Raw genomic sequence first — 7,562 nt, 5'->3', positions numbered from 1 at the left:
ACTGCTGGAGCTAAGTATGTCCTACAGTAATATTCTATTACTGCACCCATGTTTCTTCCTGTTGGAAATTTCCTTAGCTGCTTTTGTACAGGACTTCAAGAAAGTGGAAATTTTTTGGACATGAAGCCATGCAGAGCTGGCTCCTGCAAAGCCTGTCAGGAGAGGCCCAGGGTGCATTCAAGTCTGAGGGAGGCAAAGCTAATTAGGACTGACAGCTTTACCTCCCTGCAATGGCCTCCCTGTCCCCTAAGAAGGTGCTGTTGTAAACACGCTGTCCCCAGGTGGGCTGCGGCACAAGGGCTACCCCTCTTAGTGCTCACGAAATCAAGTGAAAACACCTTTGCAAGTAATAAAAAAAGAAGGAAGGAAGGAAGTGTAAAGTAAAACCTGAGGCCTAGGGGGCCTGTGGAGCTGAGGAGAAAGGAGTGCTCTCGCCAGGGGCCCTGGAGAACTCGTTACTGCATTTGCACCTGGCTTAGTACCTGCCAAGGTGAACTGTATCCTCTGCTTTTGTTCTCAGCAAAGGGGGGGGGTCACTCCATCACTCTTGCTTTTCAACCCCCCCCCCACTCCCCTATCACCCCGCTCCATTTTTCAGGATGTAAGAAATACTTTTCAGGAGAGCAGGGCCCTTCTGTCATTTTCCTAGCTGCTCCGCCCAGCCTGGTGCTCTGTGCTCTAGTGCTCAAGAGTCTGGCTGTTGGGAATGAGTGTCCACTGGCTATGCTTGCCTTACCCGGACACTGCTCAGAGTTAACTTTTGAGATCTCTGATATCGGAAACTTGGGAGAGAGAAAGCATTTTCTGTTAAATCTCACGGGAAAGCATCCATCTAACAGGTTCAAGTGAATATTCATGGAAAACTATATTGAGCAAATCAAGGAAAGTCAGGGCAGGAGCTGATGCAGAAGCCGTGAAGGAATAATCGTAATGCTTACTGGCTTGCTCCCCATTGCTTACTTAGCCTGATTTTTTATATACCATTGAGACCACCTACCCAGGGGTGGCACCACCCATAATGGGATGGGCCCTCCCACAACAATTGCTAATTAAATATTAAGCAGTAGATACTTTGAGGCCATGGAGGACCAAGCACCCTCACAAAAGGACCTGGCTTGGAAAGCTCTTCCTTGCCTGTCTCCATGTTTGCCCATAGCTCACAGACCACCTTGGAGACAGAGCAGCCTTCCTCAGACACTGATTCTTCCAGAGCCTTGGTCTTGGACTCCACCCCCAGAACTGGGAGAAGTGAATTTCTGTTCTTTGCAAATGATCTGGTCTCAAGTGTGCTAAAGCAACACAAATGGACGCGGGTTTCTACTTTGGAAACAGATCCCAAAATGACGAAGATGACTGAGAATACGGCCAACGCCCCAAGGAAACAGAACATGCCTCTGGCTTCTTCGGCTCCTTTTAAGGTTTTCTGCAGTGTTTTCTTCACTGAGTCAAGATGGTGTCCTGAAGGTGGCTATTCATTGTAATACTTACATTTCTAGATCAATGTCTCTAAATTCTTCTAGAAATTTCCCACTCATTCTTTCATAAAATTTTTTCCTCAGTCCTTAAAACAAATTTGTTCTTTTTCTAAATCTTCCTGTGAAACTTCTTATTCTTTTATAGCATTCTTTTTAAACTTTTCTGCTTCAGAAATGCTTTTGGTCATTTTGTGATTCGTTGATTCTTTTCTCAATAGAAAACATTAAGTGTTTTGTTTTGTTTTGTTTTGTTTTTTGCTTTTTAATAATTTATCTATGAAATTTCTGTTTAACTCTTTTGTTTGTTGCCTGTGCGTTTTTCACGGTGGTGGATGAGCAGAGGGTGAGTTTGGCTTTGCTCGGCCTGGGGCTGCAGCGGCTCCTAATCACCACAGGAGCATCCAGCTTTGTCTCCCCCCCCACCCCCCCACCCCCACCCCCACACAAACACACACCAGAAATATTCATGGTGCCATTCCAGCCACACTTTACACTTTCTAGGATGTTTAGGAAAACTGAAGTCAATTAGAGACCACATACAAAGGAAAAATCACCATCTCCAGGGCCCACAGTTCAGCTGGCTCCCAAGTGGCACTACAGAAGAGCGTGTGTGACACAGAGTTGAGACTTCAGTGCCCTGGCTCTGCATTCATGGAGGGGCAGCAAGCCCTGCCATGCACAGAGCTTGGCTGGGAGATACACTCATCCACTGCACAGTGAACTGAGGTAAACACGATGAGGGCTCAGGTGGCCTTAATGTTTGGCAAGAGCTGACAAATGAAAGAGTAAAACTAAAACTACTATAAGAGAAAGATACTTAGCAAAGTAGAAGGATCCAGAGGGTCCTAGAAACCTACAAGTAGAACATTATGATAGGCAAATTTGGGCCCAGGGGTCCTGCTCAAACTAAGGCATCAGCCAAGGACAATACAGGCGGTAAACCTTAAACCCCTACCCAGATCTAGACAATGGACAGAACATTCTCCACAGTTGAGTGGAGAGTGGGGACTGACTTTCACACGTACTCTGGTGCCTCATATTTGACCATGTCCCCTGGAGGGGGAGACCTGGTGGCACTCAGAGGAAGGATAGCAGGTTACCAAGAAGAGACTTGATACCCTATGAGCATATACAGGGGGAGGAGGTCCCCCTCAGGCACAGTCATAGGGGAGGGGAGAAAGGGAAAATGGGAGGGAGGGAAGAATGGGAGGATACAAGGGATGGGATAACCATTGAGATGTAACAAGAATAAATTAATAAAAAATTTTTTAAAAAAGAGAAAGATACTTGCAACAAGGAAGGACAACAACGCGCTTTTATTCCTAAATTACAGTTTACAGCTTGAAGGGGCACCTGTGCAGCATAGTGTTCTGACAACGTGACGTAAGCTTGAGTCATTTGGGAAGAGGGAAGGACTTCAAGTGAGAAAATGCCTCCAGCAGATGGGCCTATGGGCAAGGCTGTGGTACTTTTCTTGATTGGCAATTGATGTGGGAGGGCCCAGCCCACCGTGGGTGGAGTTATTACTGGGCAAATGGTCCTGTGCACTGTATGAAAGCAGGCTGAGCAAGCCATGCAGAGCCATCCAGTAAGCAGTAGCCCTCCATGGCCTCTGCAGCTCCTGCCTCCACGTTCCTGCCTCCTTTGAGTTCCTGCCCTGACTTCCCTCCATGATGGACTGTGCTGTCAAACTAAGTTGAAATATACTCTTTCCTCCACAAGCCCCTTCTGGCCATAATGTTCTATCACAGCAAATAAAAACCTAACTAAGACAGCACCAGCGTCCTCTGAGACACTTGGCTTTGAGCCCTCACAGCTCCTGGAAGGCCCCAGTTTTCAACACCCAGGAAACACCTGCCTGTTGAACTACTGCGGTGGCAGTCACATCAATTTAATTCAGCAGCCACTCCCTGTCTTGCCAGCTCTGTGATCATGATCAAAACTTAGAAATCCCTGTGATGGAGGTGCTCTCGGCCCTCAGCTGGAGGTGGGTTCTGCTCCCTCAGACATGAACTGAGGAAGATGCTGGGTGCTCAGATCCGCATGAGGAGGGAACTCAAAACTGCTTGCTGCATTGGGGAAACTCTGGCTAATGTAATAAAAGTCCCATGGTCCATCACGCCAAAGCCAGAACCATTGCAAGCTGGAGTGTGAACCAAAGCTAATTTTTCCCAGTTCCTTCCATCTCTTGGTAATCAGTCTACAGACCAAAAAAAAAAAAAAAAAAAAAAAAAAAGTGCTGTCGCCACAGTGGGATACACTCCGGCAGTGTGAAACCCACTTCTCCTTCTGCATCTGGAAAACAGGCCTTATCTGTCCACTGACTACAGACACACCAAGATCCTCTACAGAGTGCTGCTGCCTTTTCTAAATGGATCAGGCAAAGTTGCTCTCCTCTCAGCTGACAGCCTCCTAGTTAATTATGCAACTGACAGCAATGGATACGGAAACACAGAGATGAGTGTCATGGATGTCTCAACCGCTGGACCATCTGAGCCTCAGCAGTTCTAAGAGGACCATCATCCCCAGAGTCTATTGCTCAAACAAATGCTCTGCGTGTCCACCTGGCAGGCAGTGGGTGACGGCAGGTGACTGCGAGCCACACGTTTCAGTACTGATGTATTTAAACTCCTTTTCCATTGGCAGGCAGCTTTGGCAGCTAAGCACAGGTGCCTTCGCCCAACCCTGCCTCTCCTTCTCCTGTGCTTGGACCCTGCTGCAAGGTCTCCTGTCTGCTTAGACGGGGCCGTGATAATAGAATTCCCTCCCTGCTTCTTTTTCTGTTGTTCTTCTTTTTGAGACAAGGTCACACACTATGTAGTCCTGGCTAGCCGGCTCAGTAGACCAGGCTATCCTTGAAATGGCAGTCATCTCCCTGCCTCAGCTTCCTGAGAGGTGGGATTACAGATAGATGCCGCCACGCTTACCTGTCCTTTGAATTGGAACTTTCTTCAAGACTCTAGTGCAGAGGGAAAGGCCACCCTTACTTTCAATGAGCAGAAACTGGCTGGAGACCTCTTCAGTCCCCTCCCATGCAGGCCAGTGGTGGTTAACCACAGGTCCCTCAGCCTCTGTCCCAGGCTATATAGCATCCAAGAGCAGAAGGACAAGCCTATACTAGTGCCAGCTTTCATGATCAGGTCCAGGGAAACACTTGGGGCTTAAGGTAAGTGATGGCTGACTCCATCCATCTGTCACCATTCTCTAGCTGGGGTAAAGGACTCATCCTTAACTTTAGTCATTAATAACTGAGCTTCAGGCCACTCCACCTGTAAGACTCAGCATGCAAGGAGGAAGGAGTCCAGGACCAGGGGACAACCAGGCCTTTCACTAGAACCACCTCTACAACTGCACCAGCCCTTGGTGACAGGGTCCCAGTGAGCCTAGTATGGCCTGGGCTTTAGCTATGCTGGGGGCAGGGGGAGCTTGTTGCCTGCAGGGCCCAAGGGTATAATGAAGCAAGAACGCAATGCAGGTGGCAATTCTTGGGCTCATGTAAGAGCCTGGACAGCTTTACCACAAAGTCTGTGGGTCCAAGGAGGACGAGAGTGGAGGAGAAGCTTTGATAATGGTCTGAGTGCTGCAAGCCCCGGTGACATGCGCACTCCAGTAGGAGGCTGTACTGGGATATAGGTGGGAATCTGTCTTACCTGTTACCAGGTGATCTTCCAGGAAGCTGAGAAATGGACGGGGGTGAGCAAAATTGCCTGTGGAAAGTGACCAGGCTCCCTTTAACTGGTACCCTGACGAGCCTTGAAGAAGCAGCTCTGAAAAACCACTGAAAAACAGTGATGGGACAAGGTCAAACTCCCTATGCCCTCAGCCCCTAACCCCAGGCTTCTGCAGCCTAACACCCCAGGGTGATACCAGGACTAACGCCAGACCCACAGGATTCTGCGTTCCCAGCGCAACGGCGCCACCACTGGGCGGGCGAGGGGAGGGCAACCCGTGGGCTGAGACAGGAGGTGGGGGCGAGGGGCAGAGCACACTGGAAAATGGAGGAGACTGCAGAGAGGAATGGACGAACTTGCAACTGATCAATACTCTTGCCCCAAGCCTGGAGACCTAGGGCCAGGCCTGCCGCTGTCTGCCAGGAAGGAGAGGACCACCGTGGGTGGGTTGTGGGCCAGTGGTTTCACAACGTGGATGGAGCAGGGCGACTTCCGATCCTCGGTTCCTTCTCCTGAGGACATTGGTCAGATGGACTTGGTCTCTCAGTTTCCCTCTTGGGCTGTTTGTTGAACGACTATGGAGCAGAAGGGCTTCCCCACCTGAATTTCAGGGACTCTTCCAGGGTTTCTGCTGTCCCACCCCTCATACCTCCCGTTCTCCATCCTAGCTGCCTGCGTCCTACCCTGCCTTGAGCACTTTGCCTCTGGCCTGTAGCGGGCAAACTGTGACTGCTCTTGCTTTGAACTCTGTCAGTTTTCCCAGGCTCTCAGGGCTCAGCTGTTGTGGTCTATTGCCCTCACACCTCCTTCTATCCTTGGACTCGCCTGCCCTTCACTTCTGCCTGGAGGCAGTGTCACGCCCTGTTTCCCTATTCCCTCCCTGAGCCCCTGAGAGGCCCTCATTTACCAGCTCCTTGTAGAGGTTGCTTTCCTCCCAGGTCTAAACCCTCCTCCCCACTTCCTCCTTGTAAAGGAATTTTAACTCAGAACATGGCTGCTCTGGCAAGAGATCACACCCAAAGACCTCCTAGGTCTGTGTGATCCGTCTGAAATACAAACACGCCTTTCATCCAGGAGACAGAGGCAAGTAGATCTGAGTTCAAGGCCAGCCTGGTACAATCGCAAGTTTTGGGTAAAGAAAAGCTTAGGTTCAGGCCTGGTGGTACATGCCCTTAATCCAAAACAATGAAGGTAAGGTGAGTTTGTAGAAGGAAGCACCCATGTTTGAAAGTAATGTTTAATTGAGTGGGAAAAAAAGTGACAGATCAGAGAAAGACTTGACAGAATAGGATATGCCCAACTCTCAGGAGAAGAGAGAGGAAAGGGAAGCTTCTTAAGGGCCAATGCGGAGAGAGAGGGGAGTTAGCAGTTTTACCAGAAGAATTTTACAGGGAGAGATTCAATGAGAGAGGTGGCTGACACAGGTGAAAATAGAAGAAGCCAGAGAATGAGAAGAAGCCAAAAGATGAGAAAAGATTGCTGGAGTTAGTTTGAGGCCAAGCAGGGAAATAAAAGGGCCCAGAGAAGCCAGATTGAATAAGTCAGCTGGAGAGGGGTTTGAGGCAGAACAGCTGAGCTGAACCAGCCATCCCACAGCTCAGAAAGAACAAGGGTGAGCTCAGTAAGCAGTAAGTCTCAGAGCAACCTACCATTGGAGTTATCCTCTCTCATCCATATGGTAAAATGTCAGTATAGACCTGGGATCCACAGGGCAGAGGGAGTTTGCGGGGTGCGGGGTGTCTGTGGAAGAGGTGGTGATCCCACATCTGCTGGGAGTCAGTGAGAGCCCAGTGTCACAGTTGGGGGTCTTTGTTGGTAGTTACATGTCTACCTTACTTGCAGAAATAAGAGCATAGCTCTGGGAATCACCTTGAAATGATGTTTCAAGATAAGTTACAAACGCTCAGGGCTTCTCAAGTCTTAGGGTCTTGGAGGTTGTCTCAGTGTAACCTTTTATCCAGATCAACAGAGTGAGGCAACATAACAGTAGACAGAATGCTATGCCAAATGATAGAACTTAATATAGTGTGAGGCATGGGACCACAGCGTAGCTGACTGGCACAAGATAGTATGTGTCACAGTGTGCCCATATCCTTAGATGCTGTGATGTGTGACTATTTAACACAATAAAGGACTGAAGTCTGTGCCAGAGCACCAATCCAGGATCAGCCTGCGGTGCCCTCCGGCCTTAGGATGCTGGTCCTCCAAGCACTGATCTACCATTACTACCGTCTGTCCCTAGACCTGGAGGACACCTGGCTCCCATACCTGGAGTCTGTTGAAGTTTTCTGTATTGAGACTCAGGCAGAAACACAATCCTCCTGTAGAACAGAGTCCAGCAACACTGAGCTGTGGCTCAGCTTGCTCTGAGCACCAGAACAATTTCCTGTGAGTGAAAGTGGCTACATCAGTTTCC

General features: G+C 49.1%; 1 long non-coding RNA gene across 1 annotated transcript in view; it reads right to left on the bottom strand.

Annotated features, from left to right (window-relative positions):
- Positions 1-4,816: 4,816 nt before the first annotated feature.
- The window catches only part of LOC311597048, a 55,869-nt gene continuing 53,123 nt past the window's right edge, over positions 4,817-7,562 (bottom strand). Inside the window, exon 3 of the long non-coding RNA XR_014779071.1 lies at positions 4,817-5,242. This is a non-coding gene — a long non-coding RNA (uncharacterized lncRNA). The remainder of the gene's footprint in view (positions 5,243-7,562) is intronic.

This window comes from Acomys minous, assembly GCF_964271855.1.
Source record: "Acomys minous genome assembly, chromosome: 5".
NCBI classification, from domain to species: domain Eukaryota; kingdom Metazoa; phylum Chordata; class Mammalia; order Rodentia; family Muridae; genus Acomys; species Acomys minous.
This window is presented reverse-complemented; position numbering and strand designations above follow the sequence as displayed.